At 40.0% G+C, this 21,747-nt stretch overlaps 1 protein-coding gene and 1 non-coding gene across 3 annotated transcripts in view; both read left to right on the top strand.

Moving 5' to 3' along the window:
* CAMKMT (calmodulin-lysine N-methyltransferase) overlaps nt 1-21,747 on the top strand; it is a 405,628-nt gene that overhangs the window by 275,802 nt on the left and 108,079 nt on the right. The window lies entirely within an intron of this gene.
* Nucleotides 6,246-6,305, top strand: LOC125128535 (U7 small nuclear RNA). Its single transcript, XR_007135243.1, has one exon. It is a non-coding gene; the product is annotated as a U7 small nuclear RNA (small nuclear RNA).

Raw genomic sequence — 21,747 nt, 5'->3', positions numbered from 1 at the left:
ATTAGCAATCTTAAACCCAGAATGACAGGGGTTATTTAAAATATACTGACTCCGTTTATTTACAGAGTTTCTTTTGTATTTGAGAAACCACCAGATTACAGTGTTCTTAAATTTACATATGTACCTGCTGTGTTTGTATATGCTACTGTATCTACTTTCTCTTCAACTATGGTTTCATCTCCCAAAAGACAGAAACCCTGTCTTGAATGTCTTTCGGCATTCAAGCCAGTGTTGTGAAAGTCAGGCTAGCAGTCAATATTGTTCAATTTCTATTTAAAATGGGGGTGTTTTGTCCCAAGATTTGAGGAGAAGAATCCACAGAACTCCCCCATGAAATCTAAAAGGCTGTCTTTCTAGTATTGTGTTCATTATCCCAGGTTAAAAACAGGGGGAAGGAAACTAAAGTAACTCCAGTATGCCATGAGAAGTTACTGAGAAGCCAAAAATCTTGCCATCTGCTTCCTATGAAAGCTTTTCTAATAAGAACCCAAGGCAAAACTCTGTGCACTTCTTCTAGTTCCTTATAGATAGAATGTTTATTATCTTTCCAATGGAGCTAAAGCCTCTTAAGAGAAAGGAAATTCTCCTCTAAGATAAAATTGTAGGGTACAATATAATTTGTGATTTTCCTCTTAAAAAAAAAAATTGCAGAGGCTCTTAGTGTGACCACTTGTTTGTCAACCGTGTAGTTCCTCCCAGGAGAGATGTTGTTTGGTTCACAAGGAAAGAGGAGACATGTTCCACTCTTCCCAATACCGTGTGATCGGCTGCCTCTGCCATTCCCTGACCTTGGCCCCCTCTGGCGCATATGGTCAGTAGAGAAGCCTTGCACAGCCAGTTTTGCGTTTTCTTGGCTGACAGAGGCGTAGAAAGAACACTTGCAAGACCAAGCCCCCAGGTGGTGGAGCTTACTTCTGGGTTGTCTGACCTGCCAAATCAGCTGCCGAAATGGTTTGTTCTATGGCAGGTTTCATCTTTTCATGATATCCTAAATTACATTTATTTGTGCTTCGGCTTTTTGACTTGGAAGGAACAAGGCCCAAGAAAACTAACCAAGACTGGTCCTTTGATATTCAAGAAATATTCCAATCAGGAGTTCCCGTTGTGGCTCAGCAGTTAACGTACCCGGCTGGCATCCATGAGGACTCGGGTTCAATCCCTGGCCTCGCTCAGTGGGTTAAGGATCTGATGTTGCTGTGAGCTGTGGTGTAGGTTGCAGATGTGGCTCAGATCCCGCATTGCTGTGGCTCTGGCATAGGCAAGTGGCTACAGCTCCAAATGGACCCCTAGCCTGTGAACCTCCATGTGCCGTGGGTGTGGCCCTAAAAGACAAAAAGACAAAAAAAAAAAAAAGGACAAAGAAATATTCCAATCAAAACTAGATAGATTGGGTGATATTCCCAAAGCCAACTTGGAATATTAACAAAGCTAATTAAGGTCAGGCTATTTATCGTGTTCATCTGAACTTCCAGTGTGTTGATTAAGGTAGTGGATATAACTAGTTTATGGTTTGCCTTTGCACAAACAGCAGTATCATCTCAGATTTCCCAGGGATTTTTATTCTGTTCTCATGGACGGTTTAACATAGCGGTTAAAAGCACAAACGCTTCTGCTAGAATGCATGGGTTTAAATTGCAACTCTGCCAATTTCTAACTGGGTAGACTTGGGCAAATTGCTTAATCTCTGTGCTTCAGTTTTGTCATCTATAAAATGGGGGTAATAATGGTACTTAACTTCATAAGATTGTAGTGGGTTATGACAAATGACTTGATAAATATAAATAGAATAGTGCCTGGTACATAGAAAGTGCTGTACAAATGTAGTTGTAGTGGCGCGGTGGCTTATGTAGGATACACATCGTTAGGATAACTTTCAACATCAGCTCCTGTCTTGTGTGGTTGAATATTTGGATATAATGGTAGCCTTAATCCCCCTGTTTAACTCTACCCTGTTGGTTAATCCTGTGTGGGGAAGGCAGATCACATGAATGTAAGCTTAGTTTTTCTATTTGTAGTCAGTCAACCCTCAATAATCCAGATGGAGATTACCCATGTTGAGGACTGTCCATGGAGGTATTTCAGTTCTGGGCTATTTACTCTGTTCATCCTGTTTCTAAAGGGCACATCATTTAATAGAAGTTGATTGGGTGCAAGAGGGATAGAAGTTAATGTTTTGAATCATCCAAGGACACCAGGATGACTTAAAAACTTATTTATAAATATATGTAAGATGGAAACAAAATCATAGAAGATATGAAAATATTTAGAATTTGATGTTTCAGATTCTCTGAATAGCTATCCCCCAGGCCAGCTTAGTGGACCCAGGGATTAGATGTGATTTTACTGCAGTCTTGACTTTTCACCTGTGGGAGGCCGCTACCAAGTCCCTACTGAGCATCCATTTAACTCCTGTTTGAAAACTGAGCTTTCCTTGTGGAATATACATCCCTCCACTTAATACCTGGGTTTTGAATATTCACATTAAGCAACAGACAACTTGAAAGTCATTTTACTATTGATGTGTCATCGAATAGATAATATGACTATATGACTATCAATAATATGACTTTTGGTAAAATGGAATAAAAAAAAGAACTTTAAATAGAACCATCGTAATGGAAGTGATCAGTGGTTCTTAATACTTTTAACATGTGTGTAACAATGTAATACAAAGAAATGTCTTCTATGATTTCATTGCCATTTTATGTAGAATTTTGTTTTAGAAAGTACTGTTTGGAGTATCTGAGAGCCTGAACTCCTCTGCCTATTTCACCTCCAGGTGCAAAACGTAAGCCTGGCTTCACATCCTGGCTTTGCCACTTAGTAAGTAGCTCAAAACCTGGGGCAAGTCACCTAACTTCTGTACACCTCAGTTTCCTCGTGTGTAAAATGGAGATTCCATCCACGAAGAAGTGCTGTGAGACCTAAATGTCTTAAAGCACGTAGTGCAGTGCCTGCCTCTCAGCAAAGTTAGTTGCTGCTATTTTGACTCCTACTAATAGTTTATGGTCCAGCACAGGTTTTTGTCCCTAATAGAGTCACTGTGAAGCACTGTACAGAGGGCAGAGTCCACTCCTCTGGTAATCATATTGAAAGGATTAGAGATACTTCGAATTGTCCCTTAATATCACAGTGTTCGTCTGTCGGCCATGTGCTTCCCTGAAATTTCTGAACATACTCAACTCATTGCACTTTGTGGAATAATTAGTTCCATTCTAATTAAGCCTCTTCTATGTGCTGTAAACCTGACATGGAGTGACCAAGGCCGCTTGTTCTAGCTTCATGGAGTGAAGCCTTGCCCCTTCTTTTCATGTTTTAGATTTGGTGAACCTGTCATTGTTGACCTTGAAACACACTGATAGTGATTTTTGTAAATCTCAGCTGCCTCCTTTATCACACGCATTACCTTCTAAACTTTAAAGAATCTTTCAGGTAATGGTATAAAAATATAAAGATCTTTTTAAATGTCAGCTTTTCCATCTTTAAGATCCCACTCAAAAGTAAAGCAGTAGTTATTTCTCTATCTTCGTTTCTAACTTTTCTGGATTTTAGCATGGGTTATTCATGCCTGCCTACATTCTTTTTTTTTTTTTTCTTTTTAAGTGTGCGCCTGTGGCATATGGAAGTTTCCAGGCTAGGGGTCAAATTGGAGCTGCCACTGTAGGCCTACACCACAGCCACAGCAACACTGGATGTGAGCCTCATCTGTGACCTATGTGGCAGCTTGCAGCAATGCCAGATCCTTAACCCACTGAGTGAAGCCAGGGATTGAACCTATTACCTCATGGACACTATGTCAAGTTCTTAACCCGCTGAGCCACAATAGGAACTCCACCTACATTCTTTTTCTAGTGTTGTCTTTTTAAATTTCTTTCAAAGAATTATAAGCAAATGAACCTTCCTGGCATCTGCTGAGCTATCCTTACCCATCTTGCCAGCTGGCATTCTCAAATTTGGGTGAAAGACTTCCGGCCTACTATTAAGGGTTTGTGTTGTTTCCAGACCTCTTACTTTAATCAGTGGTATTTTATCGTAAACACATGGTATATTGCTGGTGACACACTATTTTGTATTTTTTTGCCTCCTATAATACAAAAATAATTAATGGAACATCTTTATAAGGGAAGATACTTTTACCTTTGTTGGCTAAAAATCATCTGGAGCACCAGCCTGATAAATGCATGGGTAGTATAGGCAGGCTCAGGAAGAGATGAGAAACCCAACGGCTAAGCAAAGAATGGGCAGGGAGAAAATAGTGATGTCGAGGAAATAGAGGCTCATCTGGTGGAAGGGAATAAAGGGCCCTTTGAATTGTCTGAAGTGCTTGCTAGTGGCACTGGTGGCATAAGGCAGCTGTGTTGAGTCTAAGCTGAGTGTCTTCCTGATCTGTTTCCTGGGGCTGAAAAGGGTTCAGGGCTTTCATCCACATTTATTATAATTTAGGGAATGAGTATGATCTAGGTATTTGAAGAGAGGACTGGTCGTCAGGAAGTGTCCCTTCTGCTTCCCTGCATTGTGTGTCTGAGGATGTGTATGACTTCGTAAGCAGTCTCTGATCTTCTCTTTACACAAATTCTCTTATTTGTGAAATAAGGCATGCCCGGATCAAGGTGTTGGCAAGCCTGATGATGTGTCTGAACTACTCTGGCGGAGGATTGCGGGGGCGGGGATGGGGTGCCCTTGGGTCCAGTCTTCCCAGACCACAAAAGGAAGTGACATGCTGGGACCCAGCTGCATTGAGGTGCAGGGAAGGTTTGGTAAAGATTTCATCCAGTGCATGAAACAGTTAATTTTTCTTTGAATAAACAGAACACACAATTACCCATGGATGACTCTCAAGCACAAGGCTCATGTTGAGTGTCTGCTGTGTTCATGGCATGGTTGTCAGCCTAATGGGTCATAAGATAAGAAAACCTAATCCCTATTCTGAAAGAACTGACAGTAAGATGGCAGAAAACAAATACCTAAAACACTATGGATGTAAATGACTATTAGTATAGCAGTCAACAAATATCCTACTACGTTACTTTTGTTCAGCATCTGTCATACTTTTCAAAGAATGTCCAATTAAATTATTTCCCATGACTATATTGAAGGTGCTCTTTCATTTAATTTGCAAATTTTAGGCTATTTAATAATTTCTAGAAAATACCAGTGAAAATAAGACACTTCAGCCAGTCAGATAGATTTGGGGGCACTGTGTAGGACATGGAGAGGGTAAGAAATAAGGGAGTTCAAATCATTCAACTTACTAGAAAGTCAGACATGTTATAAAACAGTTGAAAAATAACACAAGAGAAGATATATAATTATATACTAATGTAAGGGATGGACTATATTGGAGTCATTCAAAGGAGAGGAATATTGGTATGAGCTAGAGAAGTGAGGGAGGGCTTGATGGAGGAAAAAGAGCTTAAACCAGTTCTTAAAAGATGAGTAGGAGCTAGATGGGCAGAGAGCTTTCAAGCTAAAGGAAATAATACCTAACTTGTAAAATTGTCTTAGAACAATTAAAAAGCCAACCTTTTAAAACACTCAATCTTTTTTTTTTTTTTTTTTGTCCCTTTAGGGCTGCACCTGTGACATATGAAAGTTCCCAAATTAGGTAGGGGTCGAATCGGAGCCACTGGCCTACACTACAGCCACAGCAACCCCAGATCTGGGCCCCAGTGGAAACTCCAAAATACTCTGCGACGTACACCACAGCTCACGGCAATACTGGATCTTAAACCCACTGTTCAAGGCAGGGTTTGAACCCACGTCCTCATGGGTATTAGCTGGGTTCATTAACAGCTGAGCCATGACAGGTACTCCAAAATACTCATTTATTACTTAGTGGGAAGGAGTGAAATATTTCCAAAGGAATTTAGGAATTACAAAAATTGCAGAAATTTTCTATATATTTCTCAGAAAAAAAGTAAATAGCCTTCTATTTAAAAGTAACCTTTAGGAGTTCCTGTTGTGGCGCAGTGGTTAACGAATCTGACCAGGAACGATGAGGTTGCGGGTTCGGTCCCTGCCCTTGCTCAGTGGGTTAACGATCCGGCGTTGCCGTGAGCTGTGCTGTAGGTTGCAGACGCGGCTCGGATCCCGCATTGCTGTGGCTCTGGCGTAGGCCGGTGGCTACAGCTCTGATTCGACCCCTAGCCTGGGAACCTCCATATGCCGCGGGAGTGGCCCAAGAAATAGCAAAAAGACAAAAAAAAAAAAAGTAACCTTTAACCGTTATGTGTGATTAAGAAATGTAGTGTTACAGCTTTTTTAGAATATGTCTAACAGGTTTTCTGGTCAGCACCAGAACCCTTTCCCCCACTCCCACCGGCCCCTCCAAAAAGAGAAATATTGCTGTATTTGAATATCACTGTATCTCTGCAGTTACACCGTTTCCCCTGAACTTGAAAAGATATTAATATTGTACCTGAGATCAGTTAACATTTCTATATTAGGTTATATATTAGGTAGCTATGATGGATATGAATGCAATGTGATAAAGTGACACAGTGTTGAGATGGCGATATTGATGAAACATCTCTGCGCATTGCAGGCGAGCTGTGGCAATTCTCTCAGTGATCACTTCCTGTGACAAAAGATAGTGGCCTCATATTTGTTCACTTTAAGTCAAAGCATAAATGTAGGCAGAGATGTTTTTAACTCACACGATGATGATCGTCTGTGTGCCATCATTTAATTGTTCATAGAGATCAAATTGTACTAGTGCAGAGGAATTTGAATCCAATCTCGAGCTGTCAGTGGAGAATGTCAGTCATCTCAGTAAATCGCCCCCTTAGTGTCATCATGTATAATTCTTTAATTTTAGGCCTGAGAAACTCTGAAAGAAATATTGTGTAAAATGTACCAAAGAGAACCATCCTGTGTAAATCACTCTATGTAGTTTTTGGAAATAAAAATGGACCCTGCGACACATAAAAGTTGCTCTTATCAAGGTACTGAGAGTGGTAACCATTAACTAGGCTGGTGTGTTCTTTAAAAAATTATTACATGTTTTTTGAATTATGCATTTAATTTAACCTATCTTAACACATGGAAGTTTTGATGTAGTTTCCTTTCTCAATCAATTCCAAAGAGTCAACGTGATTATCAAAGCTGAAAAGGCTTTTTGTATTTTCTTCAAATGTTGAAGCCATGTATGTGAACAACAAGGCTGATGAATTTGCTGTTTTATTTAGTTGACATTTTAATTCAAAATGTAAACTGAAGTTTCTTTTCATTTCTTTGCACTATTAATATTATTCTGTTTTTGGTTAGCTAGGGTAAAACTGTTCACTGGTGTCATTTTTGATAATTAGCCTTTTATATCTTGGGGTTTTTGGTAAGCAAATAAATATTTTAAATGTAATTGGTGCAATTACTGTATGTGCATTGAATAACTTTATATTGAGCTTCATGTCATGTCACATTTTTATGCTAGTAGGTTTTTTATGATTTTTTTAATTGTATGTGGTAGTCTTCTGAAATATATAATTACCAGCTCAGCCCTGAGTTGGAGAAGCAAGAGTTCTGTCGTTCTCTCAGACAGACTTGTATTGAAAGATATAGAAAAGCTTGCTTTCTTCTACCATTCTTTCCTCATCCATAAAAGTAGTTTGTGTCTGAATGTTAATGTTATTTTTACATCTTGTGCAACCCCAGCATCGTATTTTTCTAGTAGGAGTGCAAGCAAACAGCCCAAGCTTAATCCAGATCTGGTTTTATAGAAGCTAGAAGGTTGGGGGAGGGATGGAAGGTGGGGGTAGTTAGGAGGCCAGGGGTAAACACTGAGGGAAACAAAAGCAATGTAAACTTTAGCTAAACATGAACTTTTACGCCTGCTCCTGCCTTCATGGAGTCATCCAGCATGGTGAGAAGCTTTGAGATGGCAGATCTACGCAGAATGCCACCAGGCAGCACATTCAGGCCTCATATGAATCGCAGCAGAGAGGCACTTGGCAAAGGTTTAGGGTAAAGATGAGCACAAGGAGGAGGAGAAAGTAGCAGAGCCCTGGGCTCCAGGAAGTTCAGGAGAGGTTTTAGAATCACTGGACAGAAAAGAACTCAAACAAAACCAAAAATGAGTGGGATAAGGGTCTCATTAACAAAATCCATTAGCAAACAAGGACAAGACTAAAAGGAGTTAAATTGTAGAACGAATGGAAAAGATGAAAAAACCTCTGGACTCCTGACTAATCCGCTTTGAAAGAGCAGGGAGACCAGCTGTGATGAAGGATAGTATCTTACCAAAAGGCCAGAAAAAGAAATTACCTTTGCTCAGTGTCAAACTATTCTGTTCTATACCATTGTAAACATTAGAGCAACACTTATGACCATTATAACCCTACATGTGTTCCCCCTGCATGCCTAAGAATTTTTCTACTTTAAAAAGGAGGTTGAGAATCAGACTGAGAAGAAAACTGATTGTAGAACAGTTAGAGGGTGTCATGCTGGTGAGCATCAATTGTGATATTATTCTCTGTTTAAATTATGATGAAATCATTGGAGGCATCAGAGCAAAAAGTAAATTGTGGGGAAGCTATTAACAGTTTAGCATTTCCAGCTTATGTGAGACTATGGATTCCATCTACCAAAGGGAGTCATTCAGCAGAGAGAGGATATGCACAGCAATATCAGGGACATCAGCTTTGTTTCCTGTGTGCCTATAGCTTTTATAAAGTTAGACATTGCTAGAAGAGTTTTTGGGTATTTTTAAAATTATGTCTGATTCACCATGCTGTGCCAGTTTTTGCTGTACGGCAAAGTGACTCAGTCATGCATATATACATTCTTTTTCTCATCTCCCCCATCATGTTCTAGCCCAAGAGACTGGACACAGTTCCCTGTGCTGTGCAGCAGGACCTCATTGCTTATCCATTCTAAATGTAATAGTTTGAGTCTACTAGCTGCAAACTCCCAGTTAGAGGTTGTTTGTTTGTTTGTTTTTTTAATTAAATTCTATGATGTTTCAAAATCACCTGCGTAGAATGGCTACTTCACCTGTCTCACAATCTTGCAGAAAAATGAGGGGCTGAGGAATAGAGAAACATCAATAAATTTCTTACAAATCCTTCTAGTGGTTTGGAAGCTGAGTCAGTACTGACTTCAATAAAGCCCAGTAAATCACTCAAAATGTTCACTAGCTGGACGTAGGAAGTCCTCCCTCAAATCTCTGCACTCTGTACTGAGATGAACATTTGCCCAGCCTGCTCTGTCAGCTAGCCTGGAACACCTTCCCAGGAGAAACTTTCTACCTTTTTTTCTACAACGATAGGATTTCACTACTCTATCACTTACGATAATTTGGAGTACTGCATATTCAAATTATTATAAAGAAAATCAAAACCAAGTGCCAAGTGAGAAGCCAGAGACTTTTGAGAGACTAGATTATCAGGGAAGGTGTATTGGGCTTTTGAAAGACCTGCATATCATCTCCTATTGGCCAACTATACGGACTGGTTAATATTTTAGAGGAAGGAAGGATGGGAACCAATGGGTCTGTGCTATTCTCCTACTGGAAGGTGAAATTCACATGACAAGACTGTTAGGGAAAATATCTTTCCTGGTTACTTTTCTTACAAATGGTGTATTTTAAAAATGTGCCTTGAATTCTCCTATAGTGTTTAATTGCACTTGAAAAGCTCATCTATGGCATTCCCGTCGTGGCTCAGCTGTAACAAATTGGACTAGTATCCATGAGGACGCAGGTTGGATCCCTGGCCTCGCTCAGTGGGTTAAGGATCCAGCGTTGCCACGAGGCTGTGTTGTAAGTCATAGACGCAGCTTGGATGCAGCATTGCTGTGGCTGTGGTGTGGGTTGGCAGCTGCAGCTCTGATTCACCCCCTAGCCTGGGAACTTCCATGTGCCACGGGTGTGGCCCTAAAAAAAGAAAGAAAGAAAGAAAAGCTCATCTACACATATCATATCACCACTCCTTGCCTCTTACTGTAAAAGGGAATGATATTTTGCCATTGGATTTTAGGTCAGGAGGATTATCACAGCTTTTACTTTCTATCAAGAGCTTGAGCTTTGGGGTCAAGCAGACCTGGTGTGAGTCTTAGAGCTGCATTTTACAAGCAGATCTGACCTTGGACAAACAGTCTCTCAGAGCTCTGCAGTCCTCATCTATCCAAAGTAGAAAATAAATACTAACTCAAAACACTGTGTAGAGTGTTAAACTAAATGGTAATATATGTAAGTACCTAACACAGTGGCTGACTCGAAAGATAGTACTTTTTCTTTCTTCCTTTTCATTCACTACACAGACATTATCAAGCACCTACTCAGTGGCAAACATTGTGCAAGACACAGAACATGGGAAAGAGCATGTACTTCAGCTCCCTAGGAACTCACAATGCAGTGTGAAAAATGGTGCGGCCAAGTGCACACAATAGCCCAAGTGAACAGAAAGGAGTATGCAATTTCCTTTGCTTGGGAAAACTAGGGGAGACCACCCTGAAATGATATACAGGCTGGGCTTGTAAGGGGTGTATAGTGGGAAAGAAAGGCATCTCCGGCAAAGACATGGACTTAGGAAAGATCAATTCGGTTGGGGTTAAAGGATCCGGTTGAGAGAAGGAGTAGCATAGAATGTATCCGAAAAGAGGTGTTGGGGCCTCGTGTGCCGTGGGTGTTCAGAGACATGACATAGTGATCTATACTTAGATATCTCCCCCCATCAGCCATGGAGAGGACAGGTGACAAGTAAGCCCCACCGGAGGGCTGCTGGTGAGGAGGCACTCACCCTCGTCCCACCAACAGAGGCTGAGGCCTGAGTAAAGCAGGGGTGATGAGAGTGAGAAGAGGATGGATGGGCGGGAGTCTCAGAGGCAGAGCCTGTGGGGCATGGTGTCTGGTTAGGTATGATTAGGTGAGGAGATGAGGGTCAGAGATGATAGCAGCTTGGTGGATGGAGATACCAGTCATTTAGAAAGAGACTGTAGAAGTCTGTGTGTGAAGTGTGTATGAAATAAGTTCAATTTGGGGCCATTTCCATTTGAGGCATTCAGGAGACACTGATGGAGATGTCTTAGAAGCATTTGGATGCTCTTGGTCTGGGGCTGGCAGCTTAGCTGATGCATTACTGGCCCTCGCTGATAAATTGATAATAGTCAAATCTTTGGACTGGATGTCCTCACTCAGGAAAAGGATGGAGAGTGAGAAAGATGGGGTCCTGGGAAGCACACTGAGGGGGCCAGCAGAGAAAGAAAAGCAGACTGACATGGTAGCGCTTAAGGTAAGAAGAGAATCAGAATTTTTTCAGAAATATAGGAGCGAGGGAGAGAGCCAGAGCAAGCGCTTAGGCTAGGAGTATAAAGCACTGTCGAGGAGTTCCTGTTGTGGCGCAGTGGTTAACAAATCCGACTAGGAACCATGAGGTTGCAGGTTCGATCCCTGCCCTTGCTCAGTGGGTTAAGGATCCGGCGTTGCCGTGAGCTGTGGTGTAGGTTGCAGACGCGGCTCGGATCCCGCGTTGCTGTGGCTCTGGCGTAGGCCGGTGGCTGCAGCTCCGATTCAACCCCTAGCCTGGGAACCTCCATATGCCGCGGGAGCGGCCCAAGAAATAGCAACAACAACAACAACAAAAAAGACAAAAAATAAAATAAAATAAAATAAAGCACTGTCGAGTGCTGCAAATAATTTGAGGGGAAAGAAGACCAAAAGACAGTCATAGCATTAAGTAACTGAGAAGTCACTGGTGATCTTAAGAAGAGCCATTTAATGCAGAGGTGAAGGTAGAAAGCATTTCTTTGAGTGAATTAGAAGGGGAGACAGACATTAGCTGAGCCTTTATGAATCATCTTTTTTTCGACTTTTTAGGGCTGCGCCTGCGGCATATGGAGGTTCCCAGGCTAGGGGTTGAATCAGAGTTGTAGCTGCTGGCCTACACCACAGCCACAGGAATGCCAGATCTGAGCCGCATCTGTGGCCTACATCACAGCTCATGGCAACACCGGATCCTTAACCCACTGAGCAAGGCCAGGGATTGAACCTGTGTCCTCATGGATACTAGTCAGATTCGTTTCCACTGAGCCACAATGGGAATTCTGAGTCATCTTTTTAAAAATCTCTAAGAAATTGTGGAACATGGAAGAGGTACTCCAACACTGAAAATGAGCGAATACCTTCTCATTTTTTTTTCTTTTTTCTTTTTCTTTTTTTTTTTTTTTGGCCATGACACAGCATGTAGAAGTTCCCCAGCCAGTGATCAAACCCGAGGTGCTGTAGTGGCAATGCCATTTCCCTAACCTGCTGAGCCACCAGGGAACTCTGCCTTCTCAATTTTTGACAGCTAATGCACGCTTAAGCTTCATGGCCTCTCCCAGAGCCTTAGAAGGGGCCCCTGCATGTGGAGGGTCATGAAGCTTGAGCTTCACGATCCTCACAGTAAATCCACCTCTATCTGAGAGAAAAGCAAGGACTGGATGAGGAAAGTTAGGTGAAAGCACATTCATGCTATGCGACTGTTAAAAAGAGTGAAGTAAATCTTGTATGTATAAATGAAGTAAATCTGGACATGAAAGGGCATTCATGACATATTATTCAGTGAAAAACCTAGTTTTACAGCATTGTCTATGGTATAATCCCACATAAAAAAGAAATGTGTACACACACATGCACATACATACACACATATATACACACACACACACACATATAAAATACATACATAAATTCTATTTTTAGTTAGACTTGAAAGAAAAAGCTGTGGAAAGTCCACCTAATTTTAGCAACTGTGACTCTTGAAGAGTAGCAATTGGAGACTGGAGTTTGGTGAGGGGGAGACTTTCATATTAACTTTTCACCCTTACATATCACTTTAATTTTTTGTGAATAAATGCATGATGCTTTTGTTAATTTTCACAAAATATAAAATTTAAAATCTTATATGAGGAATAAGTTAAACTATTTAGCTTATATAAACCCTGTCTCAAGGAAAACATAATGGTATTCTTCAGATACTTAAAGGGTGGCCACTGAAAGAGATTAGATTTGTTCTGAAAGATACCGAAGTGCAGAAATAGGACCAGTGGTTTCAAGAAAGAGAAATTTTTGAAACTATAAAAAGTTAAAAACATGGATGGAATTGGAGGGCTTTATGCTAAGTGAAATAAGTCAGACAAAGACAAATACTATATGGTACCACGTACATGTGGAATCTAAAAAATACAAAAACTGGAGTTCCCATCGTGGCACAGTAGAAACAAATCTGTCTAGGAACCATGAAGTTGCAGGTTCGATCCCTGGCCTCACTCAGTGGGTTAAGGATCTGGCATTGCCATGAGCTGTGGTGTAGGTCGCAGATGCGGCTCGGATCTGGCATTGCTGTGACTGTTGCGTAGGCTGGCAGCTACAGCTCCAATTAGACCCCTAGCCTGGGAACCTCCATATGCTGCGGATGCAGCCCTAAAAAGACAAAAGACCGAAAAAAAAAAAGTAAATATATAAAAAATACAAAAACTAGCTAATGTAACAGTAAAGGAGCGGACTCATAGAGACCAAAATAGTAATTACCATTGGGGGAGGGGAACAATATGGAGAGGAGAGTAGGAGGCACAAACTATTGGGTATAAGGCTCGTGAGGAATATAGCCAATATTTTGTAATAACTGTAAGAGGAAAGTAACTTTTAAAATTGTATAAAATTTTTAAAAATATTTTTAAAGACCAGACACAGCAAGCCCAGAATCATTTTAAATGTCATCAGGTTTTAAAAGGCTGTTCACAACTGTACTTTATGTATGGCATGGTTTTGGTCGTGCTTAGCCCCTTTGTTAGAAGTGGATCTTTCAGCCTCACTTGTGAGCATTTGAAGTCACCCCGCTTGACACACTATGTGTCAGAGTTCAGAGCAAGGCTGCATCATCACTTACGAACCTTGGGTGTGTTCCTTATTCTTTCTAGGTCTCAGCTTTCATTCTGTGAAAAGCCATAATCAAACTAATACTACCTTTGTAAGCATTGTTATCTTCAAGGTGGAGTTGGGGTTGTTTCATATCTTCCCCCTCCACAATCTCCATCAGATCACTCCCCTGGAGCACCCCCAAATAAATATACGATCTAAAAGAAAAAATGTAGACCAGCTAGGTGAATACAGCTTTCAGACAAGTACTTTATTCATCTACTTCTAACCAAATTGCTACTTTATAAACCCTTTCTTTATAAAAAGTCATCTAGAGCCACCGCTGCCTCAGAAGGTTGTTGGGGGAATTCAGTGAGATAATTAATGTAAGACTTAGCACAGTGCCTAACACAGAGTAAATATTCAGTGAAATAAAAATTATATACCCACATGTAGCCCACTAAATCAAAATGTTATCATAAATGAGATGGCATGTTAAAGAATCTGGGGTACATCTGTTTTCCCTTCAGTAAGTGGAAAAAAATGGTTTGAGGATTAAAAGCCTGGTACCTTCTTGGTGCTCTTGGACCTCATTTCTTTTCAGTTTTCCTGTCCTGGAGGGTCAGTGACTTTTCTCATTCCTCTGTTCATTTGACAGTCATTTACTGAGTACCTGCTGAGTTCCAGGTTCAATCCCATATGCTGGTAGTACTAAGATGAAAAACTAGAGGTTCTGTGCACAGGGAGCTCCTAGTCAGAAGGAGAACGCGGTTTAGATAATTGCAATATGATGTGATTCGGGTTAAAATTAAAGGTGCGTAATTGATATTCGTAGAGAAAGCAGAAAGTGTAAGGAAGTCTGTCTGAAGAACCAGAGAAAGCATCATAAAAGAGAAAACACCTGAACTGGAGCTTGAAAGGAAAGCAGGAGCCTGCTGGGGACAATCCTCTGTCATAGGATGGATGCAGACACTACTTGATGTTTGCTGTGAGATTTTCCATGACCATTTATAAAACTGAAATGACCTAAGTTTGATTTCTCTTTTTCCGCAACATTTGGTTGTAGTAACAGAAGACCCAACATGGATTTTTTTTTTTTTTTTTTGGCTTTTTAAGGAAGCACCCACAGCATTTGGAAGTTCCCAGGCTAGGGGTCGAATTGGAGTTATAGCTGCCGGCCTACACCATGGCCACAACAATGCCAGATTCAGGCCACATCCGTGACCTATACCACAGCTCATGGCCGTGCTGGATCCTTAACCCACTGAGTGAGACCAGGGATTGAACCTGTGTCCTCATAGATACTAGTCTGGTTCATTACTGCTGAGGTGCAACGGGAACTCCCCAACACACAATAATTTAAACAAGCTAGAGCTGTATCTAATGACACAGGCTTCATCAGTCTTCCTGCTCCACCATTCTTCTCACATGGCTTTCATTCTCAGTGTCAAAAGGGCAACTGTACCTTCAGTCAAGGCCATCTCCTAGAGAGGCTTTGTGGTTCTATGAGGAAGGCAAGTCCTTCCCCTAAATCTTACACTTATATCCTTCACAACCACCAGGAACTGTGAGGGAGGCTGAAAAGTTATTTTGGAGGAAGAAGATCAGGAAAAAGGAGAGCGTGAATAGGCTTGGGCAATCTACAGTGACTACCAAAACAAGAAATATAACTTTTTCCTTAGCAGATAATAATTTGTTCTTATTTCTTTATAGTCATTGCCATTTGCATTGGTTTCCTGGAGCTACTGTAACAAGTACCACAAACTGGATTACTTAAAACAATAGAAATGTATTGTCTCACCATTCTGGAGGCTAAAAATCCTATGTCCTATGTCAAGGTGTCAGCAGCACCTTCTAAGACCTGTGGGGAATGCTTCTCACCTCCTCGTAGCTTCTGCTGGTTTGTCTGCAGTATCTGGTGTGCTCTGGTTATGCTTAGCTGCATAACTCGTTTCTGCCTTTGTCCTTGAACGAAGTTCTCCAAGTTCCCCTTGTGTCTCTGTCTTCACGTGGCCAGTCATATTGGATTATTGCATTCCTGTTCCACCTCACTCTAGTATGATTTCATCGAACCTAACTAATTACATCTGTAGTGACTCTATGCCGAAGAGGTATTGGGAGTTAGGGCTTAACATATCCTTTTTTGGTCATGGGGGATATAATTTAATTTATAACACCATGACTTTGCACTTGGTGTGTAAATAACAAATACTGTGTTTCCAAATTACATTTCTTTATACCTAGGTTTTGTAGACAACTTTTAAAAGCCTTATTTTTATTTCTAGTTAAATTCCAGTTGTATTTAGAGTAATTATTTTATTCCTAGTTCATTCCAGTTTTGTAGTTAACATAATTCCTACTTTTCCTAAAAATATTTTGAAAATAATTAAGAAAAATTCCTAATTATTTAAAAAATAATTCCTATTTATTTTGACTATAGAAAAATGAAAGGCTATTTGATACATAGTGTTGAAATAACTGGTTACCAATTTAAGGAATAATTTTTTAACCCATACCTAATACCATATGCTAAAAACATGTGCAAGTATGTTAAATGAATTACAGTTGATAGAACTGCAGAAAAACAGAGAATCTGGTCTTTTGAATATTTGTGTGGCTATAAGAAACAGTAGAAATTATAAAAGATCCATAAGTTCTAACTATATAAAAATGTAAGGCTTTTTGTGCAAGAAAAACTCTGTGGGGAAATAATAGATTGGGGAGGGTTACAAAAAATAATTCAGACAATAAATAGTCTGTTACATGAAAAATTCATGTAACTGTTAAGACCCCAACAGATAGATGGCCAAAAGATGTGACCAGACAATGTATTAAAGCACCATATACTGTTAAGCAAACATGGGAAAATATTTAGTAATCATTAAAAAGTGCAATTTAAACTGCAGTGTCACTGATAAACCATTGCTGATGGTAATGTAAGTTGATACAGTGTCCTTGCTTTTTTTGTTGTTCTTGTTTTTTAGGGCCGGAGCTGCGGCATATGGAGGTTCCTAGGCTGGGGTCGAAGGGTGGAATCGGAGCTACTGCTGCCGGCCTACACCACAGCCACAGCAATGAGGGATCAGAGCCACATCTGCCTGATCCTTAACCCACTGAGCAAGGCCAGGGATCAAACCCACATCCTCATGGGTCCTAGTCAGGTTTGATAACCGCTGAGCCACGACGGGAACTCCTGATACAGTATCTTTGAAAAGCATTTGCAAACAACATCCAGAGTTATAAAAATGTTTATATCGTCTGTATTTTTGGGAATTTAGCTTAAGTAAATAGTCCCTAAAGAAGGAAAAACTATGCTTATAAAATTATTGATTAATTTTATGCAGATATTTATTAATTGCTGAATCACTTATAATAGCGAAAACTTGGGAGCCTCTGGTTGTCTGACAGTAGAGGAGTGGGTGACTGAATTATGGTGCATCCTTTTGTTGGAATATGCAGCCATCAAAAAGCATAATAATGAAGACTTATGGCAACATAAAGACATACTTATGTTTTAAGTTACATTTGTTTTTAAAGTGCTGTGTATGATTGCAACAATGTAAAATCAAAAAGCATGCATATGGGAAAAGTCAGCAACAATGACATAGTAGAATGTGCTAGAGACGTTAGGGGGCATGGAATTGGGTTAAGACGATATAAGTCTTTTTTCCATCATTTTCCAAATTTTATCATTTAAAGTATTTTAATGCATATTCAATTTACTATTTGGTTTAAAATGCTCATGTACTTCTTGCATGTTAATGAAACCATTAGGAGGTAAGGAAAATTTAATGAGCTTTCTGGGGAAAAATTTTGCTCACAGTAGTTATTGTAAATCACACTGGATGTTTTTCTTTCATAAATAAGTCTTGTACTAAATGGTAGGATTACTCTGAGAGGAGAAAGTGACATTTGAAGAGAGCCTTTTAATATAGTATGTGTGCATCGCATGATTCATGGTGATGTTTTTGACTGGTGAAGTAATTATTTTAATCCCGTCTCATCATTCACTTTAGTTTTGGTTTTGTGGTTGAGATTTAAAAGCCATACTTTCAAAGAAAATAACTTAGCCTTAGGCTGGAGAAAAATAGTTTTACTTTCACCATGACAAATGATCTCTTCTGACTTTGTAGTTAAAACTTAATTGTGTGGATTTAATGCCAGTGATCAATGCAGCTGACATTATTTTAGCAATCTCTTTATTTGCATTCTTATAAAGAAGACTTGCTCCTCCCTTCTCAGAGGCCGAATTTATAAGAAGTGTAAAAACATGATCATTTGCTCTGTTCCTGGTTCCTGGTGAGGTGTACCTAGCGTATTCTCTGGCTTGCTGGGCTGCCCAGTGTCCCTAAGGGAACACAGGCAGCCGACTCTCTTTGGGGGTATGAGAAATAACCAGGGATGACAGCCCCTTTGGGCTGCCCACTGCCCGGGCTTGATTAGATTATGCCTCTATGGTTGACTAGGCTTTGAATTCACTAGTCTGAATTCACTACCTGAAGATGAAAGTCAGTGGTAATGCATCTCACCGCCTCCCAAAATAATATGCACACGCACACATACACACACACTTGCATACACGTGCACACAGGCTTAGTGCCAAACAACCAACTTATATCCTTGGGAGAAAAGGAGTCTGGTGGAGTGGGTGTGGGAGTGATGATGGAGAGAAGTTAATCCCTGTCTCCAAAGTAAAGACCAGACAATGGGGATCCATGCGAAGCAGTGCTGGACAATTGACATCTACTGGCTCCCTAGTGAAACACAGCCTGCCCTCAGTTATTCAGGGGCTGATCATCCAAAGTGTGGATTATCCAGGCCATATGCTTCTCCTCCTTTGCCATCTGGCTGATTGCCAGCTTCCCTTCTCACTAACAGAGAAAATACTCAGAAACACCTCAGTCCATGTCTGCCAAACTTTTCTGTTACCTATATCGAACCCTCTCTTTAAGCTTAGTTAGTGCACATTTTGGTCAAATCTGGTCACTTGGCATATTCTGATTCCTCACAGAATACATTGGTTCATTTCTAGTGTACAGGCTTGGGCTTATTGATCCTTGCCTCATAATAGTCCTTTAGTCATCTCTTGGATAGATGATTTATCACTTCAGCTAGCTAGTGAGCTCCTTTAAAGCAAGAGCATCTCCTCTGCCTTTCACATCCTCTTCAGCTGACCCAGAGAGCTCCTCTTCATAGGCTTGGTGTGGGACAAGTGCTGTTGGCTAAGTGCCATTCACCGTAATTTCAACCAGATTAAGTCATGAGATAGTACCAACAGTAAGGAGCAGTAAGCAGAAATGCCATTTGCTATAAAACTCAACTAAAGGAGAATCCCAGACTGTGGAACTGGAAGGAACATCAGAGGTAACTGTATCTTGTTGATAGAGAAACTTGGGCCCAGAGGAGTAAAATAACTTGTTTTTTAATCTCCCAGAACATTTATAGCAGAGTCTCAACTAGAATTCAGCTCTTTAGAGCCCATTTCTGTTATGCTCTTGGTTCTAAAAATTATATAAAAGTGGAGTCATGCAGAAGGTATGCAGAAAGGGAGTGGCTTAGATTACATTGCTGGGAGGAAAAGAATGTATTAGTGAGACATAACCAAAATTAAAGAAAAATTTTATCCCTCTTTTGTATACATTAATCTTTATTATAGGAAAACAGCAATTATTTGGTGTTATTTGTATTTGTTTTCAAGACTGATCTAAAATAAGAATTGAAAAGATTTCATCCAGGTGTTCCCGTCATGGCCCAGAAATGAACCCGGCTAGGAACCATGAGGTTGTGCTTCGATCCCTGGCCTTGCTCAGTGGGTTGAGGATCCAGCATTGCGGTGAGCTGTGGTGTAGGTCACAGACGCGGCTTGGATCTGGCGTTGCTGTGGCTCTGGTGTAGGCCGGTGGCTATAGCTCTGGTTAGACCCCTAGCCTGGGAACCTCCATATGCCGCCGGTGTGGCCCTAAAAAGACAAAGAGATGGGAAAAAATCTCATCCAAGTGCCTAGAGCAAACGTGTCACAGTAGGAATCAAGCAAAATTTGTCAAGTGAAAGAATGAAACAAAAATTCATTTTTAAGAACTAGGGGTATTCTTTAGTTCTAGCATTATCAAAACCATTTATGAAAAAATTAGAGTCTGTCTTTGAATCAAAAGTTTCTTGGTTTTGCCCCGTATTTTAATTGACTCTGGACAGTCTAGCCACAAATACAGTGAATTTAAGTATCTGCTTGTGGATGTCATAAATTGCTAGAGAAAACTAGTGCCCTGTCATTACAAATGAAATGTCCATTGAACATTTTATGTTGTTAGCCTAAACATCTCAGATATGATTAATTAAATTTCTTAGGTGAATCTCAAACATCAGCTTACATTTCCAATTACAGTTGAGGGGAGAAATTTATGTAATTTTAAAGGGTATTTAGGTTTAAAATTATACAATTTATGAACCTTTACATGATGAAGGCAAGTTGATTTATATTGCTTTATTTAAAAATTTTTATATAACTCAATTCATGTTTACTATAGAAAAAATTAGAAAATACCAGTAAAATACAGAATAAAATCACTATTAACCCCCAAGAATCAAAGATTGGCTGTTAACTATTAATTGCATACCCTTCTAAACCTTTTTTCTGTGCATGTTCATAATATACTACACAACTGTTTTAAACATGAATTTTTTCGTATCTCATGAATATTTCTCAATGCCAATAAATATCTCTAGAAGCCATTCTTTATGGTTGCAGAGTGTTGCATCATGTGTGAGCAGTGTAGTCTGTTTAACTAGTCCCTTGCTTTTGGATATTTAGATTATTTCCCATTTTTCACTATGATGGATGATGCTGTGGTGACCTTATTTACACATCTTGACTCACATGTTCAATGATATTCTTAGAATGCTGAATTTAAAATATACTTAGTTGAAAGGGTAGAAAAAAATGAATTTTTTAGATGTCAAAAAGATTACTTTCATATTGACCTTGAAGTTCTTTCAGAGACTAAAATGTCCTTAGAGACTTTGTACTTAATTTTGGTTCTTCTGAATAAACACATCTTTATTATCCACTGATACGACTGTATTTGACAAATGGCCATCTCCCAAACCCATAGTTTTAGATGGTTTTCAAATAATTAAATGCTCTAAAATGGTGGTGTGCTCTTAATAATAGTAATACATTATGCTGATCGCTTTCTCCTCATTATTTTCAAAAGCTGGATGCTTTGTTTGGCTGGTTGACACGAGGCAGTTTCTTGCTGGAGGCAAAATGTCATTGGACCATACACTAATCTTTTTTTCCCCCCTGATTTTACCCATTTCCAGGCTGATTATATAAACAATAAGGTGTTGTCTTTTTAATGAGGTGAAAGTGACACATCACAGGTGCTTTTCAACAATCCGAACTTATCTGCTAAATAAGTCCTGCTTTTTCTATACTCAAATGAGAATATAGTTGTTCCGGCAAAGCCATGCTAGACGAGTGTTTAAAGTGACGAGGACAAGCAAGAGTCTTCTCCAGTTTGCATGAGATGGGACTGTCGAGTGAGGATGAGAGGGAACACAAGGGGAAGCAGGGGAGAGAGCCTGTGCTTACCAAGCTTGTTCAACTTGACGACATTACGATTTTCATGATAAAGTCTGCAATAACCTTTATCTTTTTATATTTAATTTAACGGCCGTTGGAATCTGGAGGAGCCAGCCCCGCCTCATTTATCATGTAGCAAATATCAGCCTCATCTGGTACAGTTTTTTTGTGTGTGCTAACTAAAAGAGACATGAAATTAAAAAATAGGTCAGAAGGCTTTCCATTTCGGTTTTGTTGATTTATGTGGGTGAGGGGGGTGGGGCAGGCAAAACGTTAGTTTCTTTTAAGTGATATTATGGAGAAAATAATCTATAAGGAGCCAAAAGAGATTAGA

Source organism: Phacochoerus africanus, chromosome 5 (genome assembly GCF_016906955.1).
Source record: "Phacochoerus africanus isolate WHEZ1 chromosome 5, ROS_Pafr_v1, whole genome shotgun sequence".
NCBI lineage: Eukaryota > Metazoa > Chordata > Mammalia > Artiodactyla > Suidae > Phacochoerus > Phacochoerus africanus.
The sequence above is the reverse complement of the archived record's forward strand: the minus strand, read 5'-3'. Positions and strand labels throughout refer to the sequence as shown.